The sequence below is a fragment of the Prionailurus viverrinus genome, chromosome B4 (assembly GCF_022837055.1).
Source record: "Prionailurus viverrinus isolate Anna chromosome B4, UM_Priviv_1.0, whole genome shotgun sequence".
NCBI lineage: Eukaryota > Metazoa > Chordata > Mammalia > Carnivora > Felidae > Prionailurus > Prionailurus viverrinus.
In genome coordinates, this window is record NC_062567.1 from 24,594,175 (window position 1) to 24,611,857 (window position 17,683).

Here is a 17,683-nt window from a genome sequence, read left to right on the forward strand (position 1 = left end):
AGAGGACAAGAAAGGACAGGGACCTCATATGCAAAGACAGGACTATGATGGTCTGGTGGGCAACGCTAAGGAGTTTGAAGTCTACCACGTAGAAATAAGAAGCAATCAAAAGTGTACTTACAGATCACACAGATTATTTGGGGGCAAATGGGTGATAATTTGGGGTAAATGGCTGACTGCTGTTCCTTGAAGGATATTTTTACTGTGAAGTCTCAATATGACAGGCATTGGCCTGCGGGTTGCTCTCTCATTTGGGGCCATTCCATCCTTTCCTGAGTCCCTTGGTCACTCTGAAATCAAAGGGAAAGCCCTCAATCTTTTTCCGTGCTATGTCACAGTGACATTGAGACATGGAATCGAGGGATGGGAGCTATCAGCTGAAAAGACGAGAGGTTCTAGCAGAGTCCAATAGAAGTAGGATGTGATTTGGGGGCCTTGACAGACAAAGTAGAGAGAGGAAGAGGAAGAAAAAGAAAGGGCCAATGACGGCAAAAGCAGTTACGTCGCCTCTCTCTGTAAATTGAAAAGACTTCAGCCTCAGGTGGGAGTTGGCTGGGCAGCACGAGCTTCTCCACGCCCTGGGAGTTCTGGGAAGAGAGAGAACGAGAGGTGGAAGCTTACAAAATCAGGCAGCAGACCAGAGCTGGGAAGAGAGGGCAAAGTCCTTCAACCGAGGGCTAAAACAGAATTCCCGGGTCATCCCATAACTCAGCACAAACAATGGTGCCTCAAGATGGCTAAGACGCCGAACCCTAGGGCAGGCCCCACAGCAAGCCCATAAGGCGGCTTCCAGAAGAACCTGGGGTCATCATGAAGGTGAGTACCTTTTACAGACTGAGGTGCCCCAGGGATGATTTCTCTCTCTGTGTCTATATGCAGGCTTCTTCACAGTTGGATATTTGAGTAGCACAGTGTGTTCTACTCATTAAATGTTTTATCCTGTTGAATCAACTTTATTGAGGTATGATTGTCATCCAGCAAAGCGCACCTATTTCAAATGTACATTTTGATGAGCTCCGACAAGTTTATATAACCAAGTAACCACTGCTACAATCAAGATGCAGAACATTTGCTTCACCTCAGAACATTCCCTTGTGTTGCTTCCCAGTCAATCCTTCCAGCCCCAGCTCCAGGCAACCACTGGTCTGCTTTCTGTCACTGTAGATTAGATTTGTCCTGTCTGGAATTTCACATAAATGGGATCATACAGTATGTACTTTTTGGTGTGTCAGGCTTCTTTTACTCAGCATAACATTTTTGGGATCCATCCACGTCATGGTATATAGCAGCATTTCATTCTGTCTTTATGGTTGACTAGCCTTTCACCGCTTGACCACACCTCGGTATGTTTATCTATCCACCTGTGGATGAAATTAGGGTTGTTTCCACTTTTTCGCTGTTACGAATTAAGCTCCTATGAACATTTGTCTACATGTCTTTCTGTGGACATATGTTTTCATTTCTCTTGGGTAAATATTAGGAATAGGATTTCTGGGTGTTATCCTTTAAAGTGTGTTTTTGTAAGAAACTGCCAAACTCTTTTCCATAGTGGTTGCACAATTTTGCTTTCCCACCAGCAATGTATGAGAGTTCCCTGGCTCTACATCCTTGCCAGCGCTGGCTTCTGACTTGGTATGTCTTTTTAATCTTAGCTATTCTAACGGGTGGGGAGTTGCTTCTCTTGCATTTTTAATTTTCATTTCCCTGACAATTCAGGATACTGAGCATCATTTCATGTGCTAGTTAGACATTCTTGTATGAAATGTCTCTTCCAATTTTTTTAAATCATTTTTTTTTTAGTGGACTGTTTTCTGTTAAGTCTGAAGTATTCTGGTGTAAGCACATTGTCATACGGATTGCAAATACATATATATGACTAGCACTCCGAAAAGACTATCGCTTCCCCCATTAAATTACTTCGGCATCTTTGTCAAAAATCACTTGCCTGTACATGTGTGGATCTATTTCTGGACTCGATACTAATTCTTCAAATAGGTGTCTATTCAGACACCGTGCCAAACTGTCGTGTGTTTTTTTAGTTTTTAATGTGTATTTATTTTTGAGGGGGAGGGGCAGAGAGAGAGGGAAACACAGAATTGGAAGCAGGCTCCAAGCTCTGAGCTGTCAGCACAGAGCCCGACGTGGGGCTCAAACTCACGAAGAGTGAGATCATGACCTGACCTGAAGTCGGATGCTCAACCGACTGAGCCACCCAGGTGCCCAATAATACCAAACTGTCTCGATTCTTATTGCTTTAAGGTAAGTCTTGAAATTAGTCGGTATAAGTCCTCCAACTTTGCTCCTTCTATGTCAGAATTGTTTTCGGTATCTTTTACATTTCTCTCTAAATGTTAGAATCAGCTTGTCCGTGTATACATTTTTAAAATCTGCTAGAATTTTTATTGGGATTGCATTGATTCTATCAGTCAAATTGGGAAGAACTAAAATGAAAACAACATCTTCCAACCCAGGGACCTAATATTTCTCTTCATTTATTTAGGTCTCCTTTATTCAGCAACATTTTGTAGTTATAATTGTTCTGACGTTGCATATATTTTACTAAATTTGTCCCTAAGTATTTCATGGTCTTTGACGCCACTGTAAATGGCATTGTTGATTTTAATTTCAATTACCAACTGCTCATTGCTAGTTTAATGAATGTTTTAATGGGACTTTTGGCTAAAATTATCCCATTTTGCAGTCATTAACAAAAGCACTGAGCAAAGGGTATATGCTATCTGGAAGTATTCTTGACACTATCTGAAGAAATTCACGAAGGGTGTGTGGATGGAAATTCTGACTTGACAATGGCTTGCCCTAAGAGCTGGTCCTCAAACAGGAGTTAGCCAAGATCACAGGGGAGCCTGCATAGTAATTGAGTCATTCTGGAGAGCCAAATTTGGTTATTCTGACTCTGTGGGAAGAAGAATTAAGGGTTCTTGAGCAGTGGCTCACAAACTTTGGAGGAGAAGGAAGAAAGAAGTTCTTCCCCTAATCTTTTCAGAATCCCCTTGGCAATTTCTCAGAATCACTGGATGATTCTGATCCCCCATCCTCAGGCATGTGTTTTCTTTCCTATTCCCACTGTGATCTCTGGCCACGTTATTGATGGGAAGAGAGTGTATCTCTCAGTGGGTGGGAGTGGAAAACAGCTCTAAAGGACATGGGGTCATTTGCAATACGGGTTCTTAGTGTGGGGCCCTGAAGAAAAGTCATTCTGAACCTGTAATTCCTGCTACAATGCTGACTTCCCCAATTTGCAACTGGTTCTGGTGGGACTGATTCAGTCCCTTGTTACAATGGAAATGTCCCCGAGGTGGTAACGTAAGTAAGTCATTATCAGTTAACACCTGAACCTACAAATAATCATCTTGGAAACCATCTATTGTGCCCTGTAGATAGTGCTGGGGGACTTTTGATGGGAGGAGCATTGCAGAAGAGAAAGAAGAAGAAAAACTCGGGAACATTCATGCATTACAGATCAAGTTCAAAATATACCCAACAAGGGAAAAGGGCAAGGACAATGCACTGCTTTCTTCCTACTTGTAGGGACCACACAGTTGACTAATAGTCACTTCCTGTTAGCAGGACCTGTGGGGTTGACCTGCTTATCAGTTAAAGAAATAGAGGAATCTTCGTGCAGACTGTCCAAAAATTCCCCTGCATTAGCTTAACCGACTCCCATCCATCTTTCTAAGCTCGTCTCCACAGTACTTCCACTATGAGACCCATTCTCACGTTACCCACATTAGTAGCTGCCCCCTCCTTCCTGCTCACACACAACTTTATTCACAACTCAACTTTTGTACTTTCTAGGATAAATCACAACTATTTTGTCTGCATGTCTCTCCCCTGCACTGCTCTGGGGGCAAGTCGCTTCAATGATCATTTTTTATTTCCATCTCAGACTTATCCTCTGATCTTCATTCCCCTAAAATCCAACTACCTCTTCTAACATCGGCCCTTGGGTCCATCCAAGGGACCTCAAACTCAAAGTATCCAAAGCCGAACTTACAACATCTCTTCCTTCTTCAGTGTTTGCTCTGTCTGGTGACTCGCCTCTCTATTTCTCTGGTTGGACAAGCCAGAAATGTACAGTCATCCTTGACACCTACGTCCCGATCGTTCTCCACACCCACATCATTCCATGATTTTACTTCCTAAATACCTCTAGACTCTCCTCATATTCATCCATTCTTGCTGTCATCACCCTAGATCAAGCTGACATCAACGTCTCTCCTGCACACTTGCAATATCCTGATCTCCCCACATATTCTAGCCTGCCTCTCACCCATTTACCCCACTGCAGCCAATGTGATCTCTGCCCTGCCTATAACCCTTCGAAATCTTCCTTTACTCTGAGAGTAAAGACTCAATCTCTAATGTCACCTAGAAATAAATCCCTGTGTAGTCTCCAGCTGCTCACCTCACCAGCCACTTCTCACTTTCTATGCTCCAGCTGGCCTGCCCCTTTTCCTTTAGCTCCTACTTTTTTTAACATGTTATTTTTAAATAATTTCAGACATACAAAAAATGGCGCAAAAATAGTACAAGGGTTTCCTATATACCTTTCACCCAGCTTCCCTAAATGTGATCTTTCATAACCAGAGTGTAATGATCAAAAACAGGAAATTAACATTCATATGCAATACTGGCAACCAATCTACAGATCTTACTTGGATTTCCAGTGGCTTCAGGGTCCAATCCATGACTCTGCCTGGCGTGTGAGTGTCATGTCTCCTTAGTCTGAATCTGGAGCAGTTCCCCACTCTTCCTTTGTTGTTGATGACCTTGACAACCTTGAAGAACACAAGACAGTTATCTAGTACAGTACCATAATTCTCAGTTTGGTTTTGTCTGATGTTTTCTCATGTTAAATTCAGGTTGTGCATAATTTGGCAAGAATATCACAGGTTATAATTCTTTTCAGTGTATTGTATCAGGAGAGATGTGATATTAATGTCTCATTACTGGTGATGTTAACTTTGAGCTCTTGTTTAAATGGTATCAGCCAAGTATCTTCATTGTTAGTTACTCTTTGTGGGGGGCGGGTGGGAGAAGAGAAATTTTGAATCTATGTGAATATTCTGTTTCTCTTTATGCTTTTACTCACCAATTTTATCATCAGTTGATGATTCTTGCATGCAATAATTATTATTGTGGTGTTTTTCGAATGGTGATTTTTCTATTTTCCTCATCCCTTTTACATTTATTAATTGGGATTCTACAGTAAGGAGGAGCTTTCCTCCCCCTATTTATTTATTTATTCGGTTGTTGATTATCACTGTGGACTGGTGGATATTTATTTTATTGTATAAGCTTTAATCTATTGCTTTCATTATTTATTTTGTAGCTTGAATTATCCCAAATTTTGGACTTGACCCTCTTTATTGCCCTAAAAGTAGCAAGTATGCATTTGCCACATGCTGTTCTGTTAGTATGGAATAATCTTTTAACCTCCCACTGTCATCACTGTTCCATCCCCAACTTCTTTGAGCAATAAATCCCTACAAAGCCTTCAGATTTCACCTCTGACGCCCATCTTTGGCAAAGCCTTCCTTGAGCCTCCAAGTTTCCAAAGCACTATTTACTTTTACTTCATAGCACTTAGAATATTTCAAAATTAAATGCTTCTTGTGTGAACATTTCTAAGAGCAGGGATTGTATCTGTTTTAGCCTGGCACATTAATAAGCATTCAGTAAATTATTAATATTGAGTTCATGAATAAATGAACTTAATACCTGAAAGTGAATGGATTGAGATCTTTCTAGAAATGCCATATTGATGATTCATTTATACTCCAAGAGAAGATTTTCCCCTGAATCTCATAGATTCAGATAAGATGTGGCTGACAGACAGTTTGATACAATGGAGATTCATTAAAAAAAAAACAATCATTCAAGTCTGACTCAGTGACTTGGATGGGTGTAAACATTATTGCTGGGATGGTCTCAATTCCATGCACATTGTCTTATAATTGTCTTTGTTTCTTACAAAGGTAAGAATATACTTACGTCCCTATCCCATGTATGACTTGTGTTATGAATTGTGGGGGGAAATGTGTGACTGGGTGCTAAGAGCTCTGTACAACCCATTGTTCTCTGACTCCTGATTAACTGTCATAAATTTATTTCATTCGGGACACAGCAGGTGACATATGATAAGTTAGATGTTGAAGCTTATACACTTAGAGTCAATTCTACTCTCTGTTCAAATAGGATTCTCACTGAACATATTTCATTTCTAATTTGGAAACTTGGCACACCAAGATTTCCTGATATTAGGAGACAGAAAGCAGAGGCTACCAGAGCAGGCCTTTATTCAGGCCATCTGAGAATGATGCTCTGGGATAGTGTTCTGGTTTATTTTCAAAGCTGGTTGCTTAGATTCTCAGGTGGATGTAAAGATTCCAGAGAAAATTTTTCTAATAGGTTGATGGCAGGTGAGAGTAGCTAAGCGCATCTGTAACCTAGCCCAAAGGACATCCCTGACCTCGGGGTTTTCAATCACCTGAGTCTGCCAGGTTTAAGGAAGGAATATAAAAAATATGACTTGGAAAATGATGAATTTCTCTGGGCAAAGTCTTGATAAAACAAGGTTTCTCTCTAACTTCCCCCTATATACTTAATTTGGGATGTTACCTGTCCATAAACAACCACATATAAGATTTACCCTATTTGCAAGCTAACGAGTTAGGCTACTACAGTTTCGTGAGTGCTGCCAGGGGACACGAGACTCCTGGGTCAGAGATAAAGGACCCTCTATTATCCATAGCAAGAGCAGTATCTAGTATATCAGAATTTTTGCATCAAAAGGGTCAATTCCCATAAGGCGATGACAGCTACACACATAGTGGGTTGCATTACAGGAGAGGAACCATGTGCTTAAGGAACCCGACTCTTTTATAATGGGCACTAAGCATACCTACTTTGCTGTGGAGGCAGACTTTATTATACTGGATTGTAAGTATACCTGCCTTTGTTTCAGGGAAAGATATGATCTCTATTTCCTAGGGTGGTTGGAAATCTGCTGTTTGCTCCAGGGAAGACATTATCTCTATCCTCCAAACTGTTTGCTATAAAAACATCGTTGAAAAGATAGTGGAAACAAAAGGCAATCAGTGCATCGCTCATAAGATGTGCAGAAACAACAGGTAATTTTATTCCAACAGCATATTTTCTTCTCTCTCCTCTTACTGAAGCTCCACCCTGTGTATATACCTGAATGTTACTGATCTCTTTCTGACAACCTCTATACACATATACACACACTCATTAGAACTCATTTGTTCTCTGTCCCCGAATCCTTAGGACATTTTCCCATGGTGTTGTGGAGCAATCTGTACGTGGGTACATTTCAGGCAAGGGCCATTTGGTACAAACGCTTAGGAATAAAGTCATTTTGGTAGTGTCGGTGAATGGAAGGAGTCTCTACCACCCTTGATTTCTCGTATCCAGAGGAACTGGTGATAATGCATTATCATAGGCCTGGAACACTCAACAGATGTTACCTATTGTATTGGTAACATACACAAAGGTTTTGCTGCAGCCACAAATTATCTCAAATGTCAAAGTGTGTTTCTTTCTTTATCGTGCCACTTGTCCATTTCAAGTGGCCTGGAGGCTCTCTGCTCTGCTCTGTCCTTACTTCAGGACACAGGCTGGAGGGTAATCCATTAGCTTAACTGTTGCTGGCACCTGGGGCAGAGGAAAAGAACTATCTGGAGAAACTAGCACAGATCATTAAATTCTCTGGCTCAGAAGTCGAACATACTGCTCTAGTTCACAGGTCACGGGTCAGATCCGGTGACATGGCCCCACAAGGGACCCAACAAGTACCATACTACCGCGTGCTCAGAAGGCAGAGAGGCAGAATATTTGGGGACAGCATGATGATTTTATTACTGTCATTAAAAATTACAACAACATATCCTGCAGCAGGGACATTGTAACTGCCTATTCATCATTCTTTTGATATTTTCGGGGGGTCACAGAAAGCCTAATTGTATGTGTCTCCCCTTCCCCCCGTAGTTATGGGGCCCCCAGAGGAACATGATAGACACCTTCAAGGCCAGAGGCAGGCCTGACCGGTCAAGGGGCACTGCCATCGTGCTTGCCGGTGACTGCCTTAGGAATGAACACGTGTAATTCAGGCCATTGGCACGCCAACAGAGGTTTTAAGTTCCTGGGGGCTCAGGGGAAACTCATTTCTCAGTCTTCTTAAAAAGCTTCTAGAAATGACTTTTCTTTCTCCTCGCGGACATCGTCAAGCACAGATACGAGGCCTGGAACCAGCCGCAGCGTCTTCTTGCCGCCAACCTGAAGATGAAGCTGTGTTGCAAAAAGAACCCACAGGGAAGCAGACTAGAGCCATTGGACAGAGTGAATCCTAAACCCCTCTGGACTTCCCGCAAAGAAGCCTCCCTCTTGAAGCAAACAGGAAAAGAATTTTGTTACTTTTAGCTGAAAGCAACCTAGCAATACTGCTGTCTATCTTCCTGTTAACTCTGGGAAAGAAGGGCAGTGTGGAGTGGGGTAGGAGCAGAGTTGGATGTGGCACGGATGGCAGGACACCAGCAGTGGTGACAATCAGATGCACGCGATGTCTAAGCCCTGCCACCAAGCCCATCCGCCACCACCCAAAAACCTCGCTGTGAGCCCTGGCGACATGGGCATTGCGCTGGCCTGTTCTGTCTGCAACTGTAGCCTTAATCTCTTCGGAAAGATCCATTACACTGTCTGGAGGAAGGCACTCTTCTAGAGACCTGTGATTAACCCCAGATTTTGATCTTCAGCGCAGATTTCCTGCGAGTTCTCTCTGAGCCCTCTCGAAGGATGTGCCTCTGGGTTTAGCTACAACTTCCAAGACCAGGTCTTAAGACAGCCCTGTTAACTTGGCTGCAAACCTCCCGATGCGTCAGCAGCGCTGCTGCATATAGATGGCGTCCAAGCATCCCAGGAGAAGCCTTTCGATTTCCATAGGATCAGGTCGGGTGTTTGCAATGCGCTTTGCATCATGGCTACGCAAGCCTGTTAGCTTTAATTTACTGGAGGTTAGTTTCTTTTAGACTTTTCTCTAGTCATCTTCTCTAAGGCATATCAGGTTAGGGGCAGAAGGCACGTCTTAGATCAATATTCCCAGCAGGAAAAGGTTCTGCAGGCTTCTGACTGCATGGCTAGTCTTTTATTTCCTGTGTTGTTCCAGTTCGTACTGAAGGGGAGAGTTACTTGTTTCTTTATCCTGCCATATTAAATAAAATCCTGGTTTAGAGTTAGGCGAGGTTTTATAAGGAAGATAAAAGAGCTGTTTTTAATAAACAGGGTGGAATGATAAGGCACGTCTTCTCTCGGCAGCATTCAGTAATACAATCCGAGCACCAGGATCTCCAGCTACGTGGAGGATCGTTGTCCACGGGACTGATCAACCAGCTGTTTGCTGTCCCACCCAGAAAGAGAACGGGAGGGAGCGCTCGAATTGTGGCATTTAGGCGTGGGGTTCGACTGGGCTTTGAAGAAGTTCAAACCAGCACAGGCGGTTGTTGGGCTGGGGCATGTCCAGTAGGGGTGCAGCGAGCACCTGCTGTTGGGGGCGGACCATCCCGGGGCTCTCATCTGTCATGTGAAAGCAGACCAACCAACGCTGCAGTGGGGAGAGATCGTATTTTTCGAGGTCACTCAGGTGGTTTTGTGCTGGCAGCAAAATGAGCGTTTACCTTCTGAAGCCAACAGTTCGTGTAACAAGCCCCTTAGCATGCTAGCAGAACATCTCTCCGAGGTTTTCCTTGTGTCTGTCTTCACTGGCTAATTTCGATGCAACTGTCACGACTTAGCCTCTCATAGGTATCCCCTGGCACCTCTGTTTTCACTCCTCTGCTGACACAAGACACCATGAGAGACGCCTGAACCCAGGCCCTGACGTGTGGCGGAATATTAGCTAAGCAACTCTGGGGATCCTGGTCATTACTTAGAAGGGAAACCCAGGGCAAAGTGAAGTTCCTTTTAGTCAAGGCAGAGGAGGGCAGCCTGCAAGGGGCTTACGGTCTGTTGGGAAAGGCAACATGTAAGGTATAACTCCGACGTCCTCAGGTTTCACCTATTGGTGACTACAAAATATGACTATTTCCTTCATTATCTCAAACACAAAGATGCCAGGCTACGACTCTCTACCTACTGTCTGGCACAGGGACGGAGAAGCCCAGCAAAAATCTGTTGCGAAATACACGTGCAACGTTGGTGAGGACGCCCAGCATCGACAGACTGCCGACGACACTGGCAGAGTCTCATGGGAGTCTCATTCCGTAAGTGATCAGCCCAGAGAATGCTGGCTGAGGTCTTCACTTCTAATAACTAAGAACAGTGCTCAGATTTATTAACCACTTACCATGTTTGAGGTATTGTCCAAAGTTCTTTACAACAGTCCTTACAAAGGGTTCCCTTATTACCTCAGTTTATAGGTGAGGAAACTGAGGAACAGAGAGGTTCCATAGCTGGCTCAGTGTAACACAGCTTTGAACCCGATTGGGTTGGCGTTGCAACCCCCGGAGAGTGGAGAGGCTGGTAAACGAGAGTGCTCAACTGAGAAATCGGCTGCGGCCAACACGAGGCCGGAAGGAGGGAGTGACAGGCGAGGCAGAGACTAGGCAACAATCGAGTAGGCAACGGATGAAGAGTCACTACCAATTTTAGTCTTTGGAAAAGAGCTGGCAGTGCCCAGAGACACCCCAACATGAAGGAAATGACTGCATGGCCTCCAAGGGAAGCGACTTTGAAGGAGATGGGCAACTTCTGCTAAGCTAACTCTGCCCCACCTAGGTTTCACTTTTTTTGGAATCTCCCATCACACATTCCTCTACTAGTAACTACCCAAACCGCAGCTAATGTTCAAGGTATTAAAAATGGGTTTGTTGACTGTAAAATTACACAGAATAAGGAGTGGGGGGGGGGTGAAATATAGCTAAAGAATCATCTCTATATTTCGGGGAGAAAACTCAATTGACATCCATCTAGTTGTTTGGGTAGTTGAGACATGGCCAGTGTTAAAATGATATCAAAGACTATTTCATCCTCCAGGAATTTTTCAAAACCACATTTTTTTTTTTTTTTTGCCGACCCATCCTGTGGTGTGTGTGTGTTTTGCTTGTTTGTTTGCTTGTTTTATCCTTTGTTTTCCCAAAAGCTGAAGAAGAAGAATTTCGAACCCATCTTAAAGTTTTGTTTAAGTTCATGCTTGTCATAGTCTGACTTATTTCAGATTTTGTCCACAATTCAAACTCAAAATATAATTCTATAATAATATTCATGGCCAAGTGTCTTTCTACTTAGAAGCCAAAGAGTAGAGAAGTTGTCTTCTAGAATTTCTTTTTTATTGTAATTTTGGCTACCTCCAGTCTAGCCTGTCTGTCTCTCTTTTGAAAAAATCTTGTCTACCTTTCCCTGGCCCAAATTTTTATTCTTCTATTCTGTTCAGGCCAGAATGACTTAAGCAATAGTAAAAAAAAAAAATAGTAGGAATATGTATTCTTTATTTACATGGCAACCCTCTTTTACAGATTCTAAACTTTAGACCAGGGAGTGAGAACATTTGCCTTCTAAATATTTGTGGGCTGGATCTAGGTTCCTTGGTTTAAGGCATTCAATACGGATGGGAATACTTGGCATAACACTCAAGGTTATAGTTTTCTAAGTGTCACTTGTTATTTTCCTTTGTTACATAATCCTATCTCATTTCTGCCCCTCTCAAAATAGGCTTTCCAGACTAGTGGACTATCAAGATTAGAAAATTTGACTCTTCAACTGAACACACTGCTTTGGGCACTGCAGATCGCTCTGGGCTTCTTATATTTCCAACTCAGAAAAGTGGTACTTTCATTTCGGCGAAGGCTAAGTTAATAACATACTTGTGATTCTGGAATATTCACGATGGAAACCGGGTTAGGAAATCCCATGTCACAGTTCCTCTTGCTCATGTTCGGAAACCTCAGGGAACACCAGCAATGTCTGGCGACAAACCAGGCCTCCCCCTCTTCTCTGTGTCACTGATCCCATTTCTTACTCGCTGTCAGATTCCAGCCAAGAGAACCTCCCACACACATCTTGCACATGTGGGCCCAATCCCCACACATGCAGCAGTCAATAAAAGCATTTACGAGGCACCTACTGTGTGCTGAGGGGGGACTGCGTGTCACTGTCCACTCAGCCAGTTCCTTGAGTAAAAAAGTGGCTCAGAATATCTTTCCAGAAAATGTTCTCTGCTTAACACCACCCTCTCTAACATCTCCATGAAAACACTCTGGAGAGCACAGCTCCAGCACTGCCTAAGATAGTATTGTGCTAGCTTTCTGATCATGACCCACAGGAAGGAATAAATTTGATGACACAACAACCCTGCACGCGCGCGCGCGCGCGCACACACACACACACACACACACACACACACACACCTACACACCCCTTATAAATACAGTTAACCAAAACAAAAGTTTTGGGGTGCCTGGGTAGCTGAGTTGGTTAAGGATCCAACTCTTGGTTTTGGCTCAGGTCACGATCTCACGGTTCGTGGGTTTGAGCCCCTCATCGGGCTCTGCACTGGCAGTGTGGAACCTGCTTGGGATTCTCTCTCTCAAAAATAAACATTTAAACAAAACAAAAGACCCAGAAAAGTTTCATGAAAACAATACTTACTATGTAGTATGCACTTGACTATTTTAATTCTAATTCTATTGCATAAAACAAAAATACTCATCTTTACCCACAAAATTTATCTCATGACCGACAATTTGAAAAACTGTAGGGAACCCTGGGTATTTAGGAAGCATAGAAGCTAATTAGAGATTCTAAAGGCTGAATATCTAATTCAAACAGGAGGTGATTTAAGAGTGTTCACCCAGTATTGTCAGAAAAGTGAACATTGCTCCAAGTAAGGTATTTGCAAGCAAATGTTAAGTTTGACCAGATCCTCTGAATGCCTAATAATTAATTCATTCCTTAAAGCAAACTTTTCCCCCCCAAGCATCCAGTCCGATCTAGACTTCAAGCATAGAAAAAAAAAAAAATGGCTGAGGTTTTGTCTTCTAGGATCTCCTGGTTTTAAGGAGGACACGGAAAAGTGACTCAGTAATTATGCCCCAGTGTTCTAAGGGCTATGTCTGAGACCCACGTGGGGTGCTCTGAGAGGATCGAGGGGGCCCCTGATTCAGAAAGAGGTGGCCAGGCTTCCTGGGGCTGATGACTTCCTGGAGGAGGTCGGAGGAGGTGTGACACCTTCTCTCTAGACCAAGAAAATCCTAAGTATTTGTGTTCTTAGAGAGCATGGAACCTCTTGAATTTGCAGGGCATTGTAAGGGGTCCCAGACCACAGTGAAGGGTACAGATGCGAAAATGATCAAACACGAGCCTCTGGAGAGAGGCGAACAAAGAAACTTGAAGTTTTCTCCTGAAACACCAAGGGGATTGAGTGGTTTTAAGAAGGGCAGAGAATAACCAGCGTTCTGTTTTTGAAAGATGCCTAAAGACGCAGTTGAAGAGGACACTGGCCTAGAAGCCATGCTGGAGCAGAGGGTCTAGTTTGGGGTCCAGGGTCAAACATCAGAGGAGAAACAGTATCAAGGGGCTTGGCTGAGGTAACGGTGGTGGGAATGAAGAGGGCAGGCCTCTGAGAAACATCAAGGACGCAGTGGCAAGTGGACCAAAGCAGGTCACATCTTGGATGGCTCCCAGGTTTCCAGCTAGCACGACGGGAGTGGATTTGAGTCATCCACTCAGATGGGGAAGGCACGCACGTAGAGGACAAAGCTGGGGGGCAGAGTTCAATGAGGGACATACTGAGTTTGGAGAGCTATGGTGATCCAATAGCCATTTGGATCTGGGGCTTGGGGGGAAGTCTGGCCTGGTGTTAGATGAAGCCAGAGGGCAAAGATAGGAAGGAGGACCAGCAGAGGACCGGGGACCCAAATTCAGAGCAATTACTGATTTGCCGGAGGTCAGTCATTCCCATGACTCTGGTTAGTGTGGGGTCGGTGCAACCAGCCCTTGTCCTCGCTTCCTTCCTGTCTTCTCTAGCTGTAAGTACTTCAGAGCTCTCACAGATAGCAGGGGGGGATGACGAGAATTTAACATATTTATCTAACACAGTCCTTCCTCTAGAGCCTTCTGGAGATGACATGGGTGCCAGGAGGAGGGCCCAGCTCTGACAAGGCAGAACAAAGGTAAGGGTGACTAGTATCTAGTCATTAACAAAAGGTAGAGGGCTAGTTCTGTGCCATGTTTGCTGGGTAGGGCTCCCAGACTCCCAATGGATTTCCAATGGTCATTTCACACCCTAAGGTGCGGTCTTCCACGGGACCATATGCTCAGTTGAGAGGGTTGTTTCCTAGATTTTCAGCCCTTCCAGCTGTGACGCACAGCACCCAGCTATTGGTATGTGAGTCCAAAGGCCCAGACTACATAGAGGGCATAGGGATGGGAAGGCAGAAACCCAATTTCTGTTCTAGGCTCTTAGGGGTAGTGAAGCTCACTGTTAGGGGCTGAGTTGTATCCCCTCAAAACTCATCTGTTGAAGTCTTAACTCCCAGCATCTCAGAATGCTCAGAATGTGGCCGTATTTAGAGACAGGGTCTTTAAGGAAGAAATTAAAATAGAATGAGGTTATATGGGGGAGCTCTAATCCAGCATGACTGGTGTCTTTATAAGAGAAGATGGCCATCTGCAAGCCAAGGAGAGAGGGCTCAGAAGAAATCAACCATGCCAAAACCTTGATCTGGGATCTAGCCTCCAGAACTGTGAGAATATAAATTTCTGTTGCGTCGGCCACCCAGTCTGTGGTGCTTTGTTATGGCAGCCTTAGAAAACTAATATACTCACCTTTTGCTGCTACACACATAGGCTTGGCGCATACTCAAGAGGAAAAGTAAGAGTCTAACATTCCGAGGAAAAGAGGCCGGGGTTGGAACGAAATGAAACGTGAACGCTAGCTCCTGAAACAGATAAATAGCACAAGTAACAAGTATAAATTTATCTACTGCCTTGCAGATTACCAAGTACTTGACAAACCTTAACTCACTTGATCTTCACGACTGCCTCAGCATCACCTGGGAACTTGTTAGAAACGCAAAATCTCCGGCCCTTGGAAGACTTAAAGAGTCAGAAAGGGGAGGTTGGACGGATGAGGTGGGGAAGGCAGGAGCCAACTGTGCTTTAACGAATCTCCGGGGATTGTGATTGGCTGAAGTGTAAAGTGTGCGAACCGCTGAGATAGGTTACGATCCCCCCCTCCCCCACCCCCAGTCCAGAGGCGCCGTTCGGTGGGGTGACGTGATTTTGCCACCCTTGTGAGTGGCTCGGCAGGTACAGTCTCCTTGACAACTGGCCCAGAGTTCCATGGACAGCAACGTTCGCACGCGTTGGTGGCTTTTATCTCGCGAATGACTGGAAAGTCAGAGCGGCCGCTCGGGGTCTCTAAGGGTAAGCTGCGTCCCTCTGGCCCGCGGGCCGAGCGGCTGGGGCCGGGCGAGAGTCCCGGGAGCCCCGGGAGCCCCGGGAGCCCCGGAGCCGCCAGGCGCGTGCGCGTGAGCGCGTCCCCGGGCCCGGCCCGCACGGGTGCGCGCCGAGGGGGTGGGTCGCGCCGCCCCGCCGGCCTGGCGCGTCGTCCGAGCCACTCAGAGCGCCCGGCAGCCGACACCCGGGGGCCCTACAAGTAATACCCGGCGCCCGCCCGCCTCGCCGGGACTCGCGCGCCCGCACTCGGGGACGGAGGCGCCCGGTCCGCCCTGACCAGCCTGGCAACTTGCTGTGCTCCGGCTGCTGCAGCGACTCCGCCGGGCTCTCGCCCAGAGCCAGCCAGCGCGGGGACTGTGCCGCCGTCGCCCAAGTGCCGAGCCAGTGCGCGCCCCCCGGCCCGGCGCCCCTGCGGAGCGGCCGCCACCTTCGTCGCCGCGGGGAATTCTGTGCTGGGGGCCGGCGCGGCAGGTGGGCGACCGCGGACGGCGAGCCGAGCGGGTGAGTGGGGTCTGGAAGTTGGGGGGCGAGTGTGCACGCACCCCGCGGTAGGACGCGGGCCCTCACGTGTAGGTTTCCTCTGCCCCTCCTCTCACGCCCCTGCAAAGTTTCACTCAGGACCGGGGAGGAGGAAGATAGGCTAACCTGCTGCTCCACTGTTTACTCTGGCGAAAGCGCCAGTCATTCGGACAGCCACTCCTCCCGGCCGGGTGAGTGACACCGCGGCCCCCGGCCTCCGACCCCAAGCCGGACCCTGGGCTCGACCTGCACCCAAGGGCCTTCGTAGCCCCGGGGCTGCGGAAGCGCCTGGAGCTCGCCCTGAGCCGCTTGCTAGTCCTAGGACCCGGGGGGTGTGACGGGCCACCGCCTCTTTAATTCGGGCAGGAGACACAAACTTTGTTTTCACTCAGTGTAAGTACCTTTCCAGTGTTTTAAAACTAGACGTGCAGACGCGATTCATGGTGGTTTCTTCGGGACACCCCCGGGGGCCGGGCTGGCCCGGCTAGCCCGCAAGTGGGGGACTCCAGGCGTGCCCAGTGGCCCGGGAGCGTGAGGACAGCTCTGGTCCTCTTCGCCTGGGTTTTGACCGCCGCCCGGGCACGGCGGCCAGGATGGAGTGACCTCGTGGGAGTGAGCTCGCGAAGGAGTGACCAGCGGGGTGTCCTGCGCTCGGGTGGGCTCCTTCCTGGGTTCCGACCCCCTGCCCTGCTCCTCGCTCTGTCGCCAGGGCGCTCCCGCTGGTGGCCCGGCAGAGGGCGCCAGCTCCCGATCGCTGCGCGGGCCGGCGGAGGGGAGGGGACTTGTTCGAGCCTCCAGGTAAGGAGCGTAGTGAATCATCCCGAGAGGGGGGACCCGATCCTCGCTCGCTGAAAAGAGGCAGGGAGTGGCCGTGCCGCTGTTAGGAAGCCGGGGCTGCCGCGCTGCTGTCCGGCGGGAAGCGGCGATTCTGCCACCCGGAGGTCTGGGGAAAGCTCCGGAAGGTGAGGAACGTCCCTCCGCGCGGTGGCCCCAGGGCAGGGAACGGCAGCGTAGGTTAAGGCCGGCAGACACTAGGACACGCCGCCGCGCGCCCTTCTCGGGGCCGGGAGGTGGGGCCAGTTTCACTGTGGCTCTGGGCGGTCCTGCTGGGGGCGGCGACGGGAACCTGGGAGCCGGCGGCCGATTCCCGGGCGGCTGCGATGGGGTGCTCCCGGCGGCCCGCGGGGTCCCGGAGCAGTAACAAAGGCGCGGCGCGGCCACCGCTCCCACCCACTTCCGTCCCCGGCGCGCCCTGGCTTGCGCCGCCCCGAGGTGCTGGCCGGGTCAGGATTTCCCTCTGCGGAGTTTCGGGAAGTTAGCTCCGCGGCCCGTTACGACGGGAGCAGGGGCGGGGAAGGGGGCGACCCGAGGAGGTGCACGCGTGTGTTCCGAGCTGCGACACAGCCTGTTTCCTCTCCCCACTGCACGAGTGGCGAGAGCTGCTGTGGCTCCCGCGCCCCTCCTCCGGTCCCATGGTCGCGCCTCCGCTGGGCCCGCGCGGGTTTGAAGTCCCCGCGCGACGCGCGGGGCCAGCCGCCAGTCCACGCCCCTCCCTGCGGATTCGGGTGGCTTGCGGGCTCCCGGAAGGGAGTGGTTTAGGCCCCCGGGGCCCGCCAGCCGCCGCCGCCGGCACCCTGAGTGGAGCTCCAGAAGGCGGTAATTGCATTACTGT

The 17,683-nt window shown here is 47.6% G+C and overlaps 1 protein-coding gene and 1 long non-coding RNA gene across 5 annotated transcripts in view; one reads left to right on the plus strand and one right to left on the minus strand.

Moving 5' to 3' along the window:
- Nucleotides 1-1,255: 1,255 nt before the first annotated feature.
- Nucleotides 1,256-15,258, minus strand: LOC125169729 (uncharacterized). The gene is made up of 4 exons (XR_007153782.1): nt 15,059-15,258; nt 14,860-14,972; nt 4,677-4,799; nt 1,256-1,361 (listed from the first exon to the last, which is right to left on the minus strand). It is a non-coding gene; the product is annotated as an uncharacterized LOC125169729 (long non-coding RNA).
- Nucleotides 15,259-15,322: 64 nt separating this feature from the next.
- The window catches only part of SVIL (supervillin), a 233,040-nt gene continuing 230,679 nt past the window's right edge, over nt 15,323-17,683 (plus strand). For 2 of the 4 annotated variants that reach the window (XM_047865435.1, XM_047865436.1), the window contains exon 1: nt 15,636-15,993. The gene's annotated coding sequence lies outside the window, so the exon portion shown is untranslated. Of the gene's footprint in view, nt 15,460-15,635; nt 15,994-16,828; nt 16,974-17,683 lie in introns of those variants that run through there. The other 2 variants (XM_047865432.1, XM_047865433.1) reach the window with 2 other exon arrangements.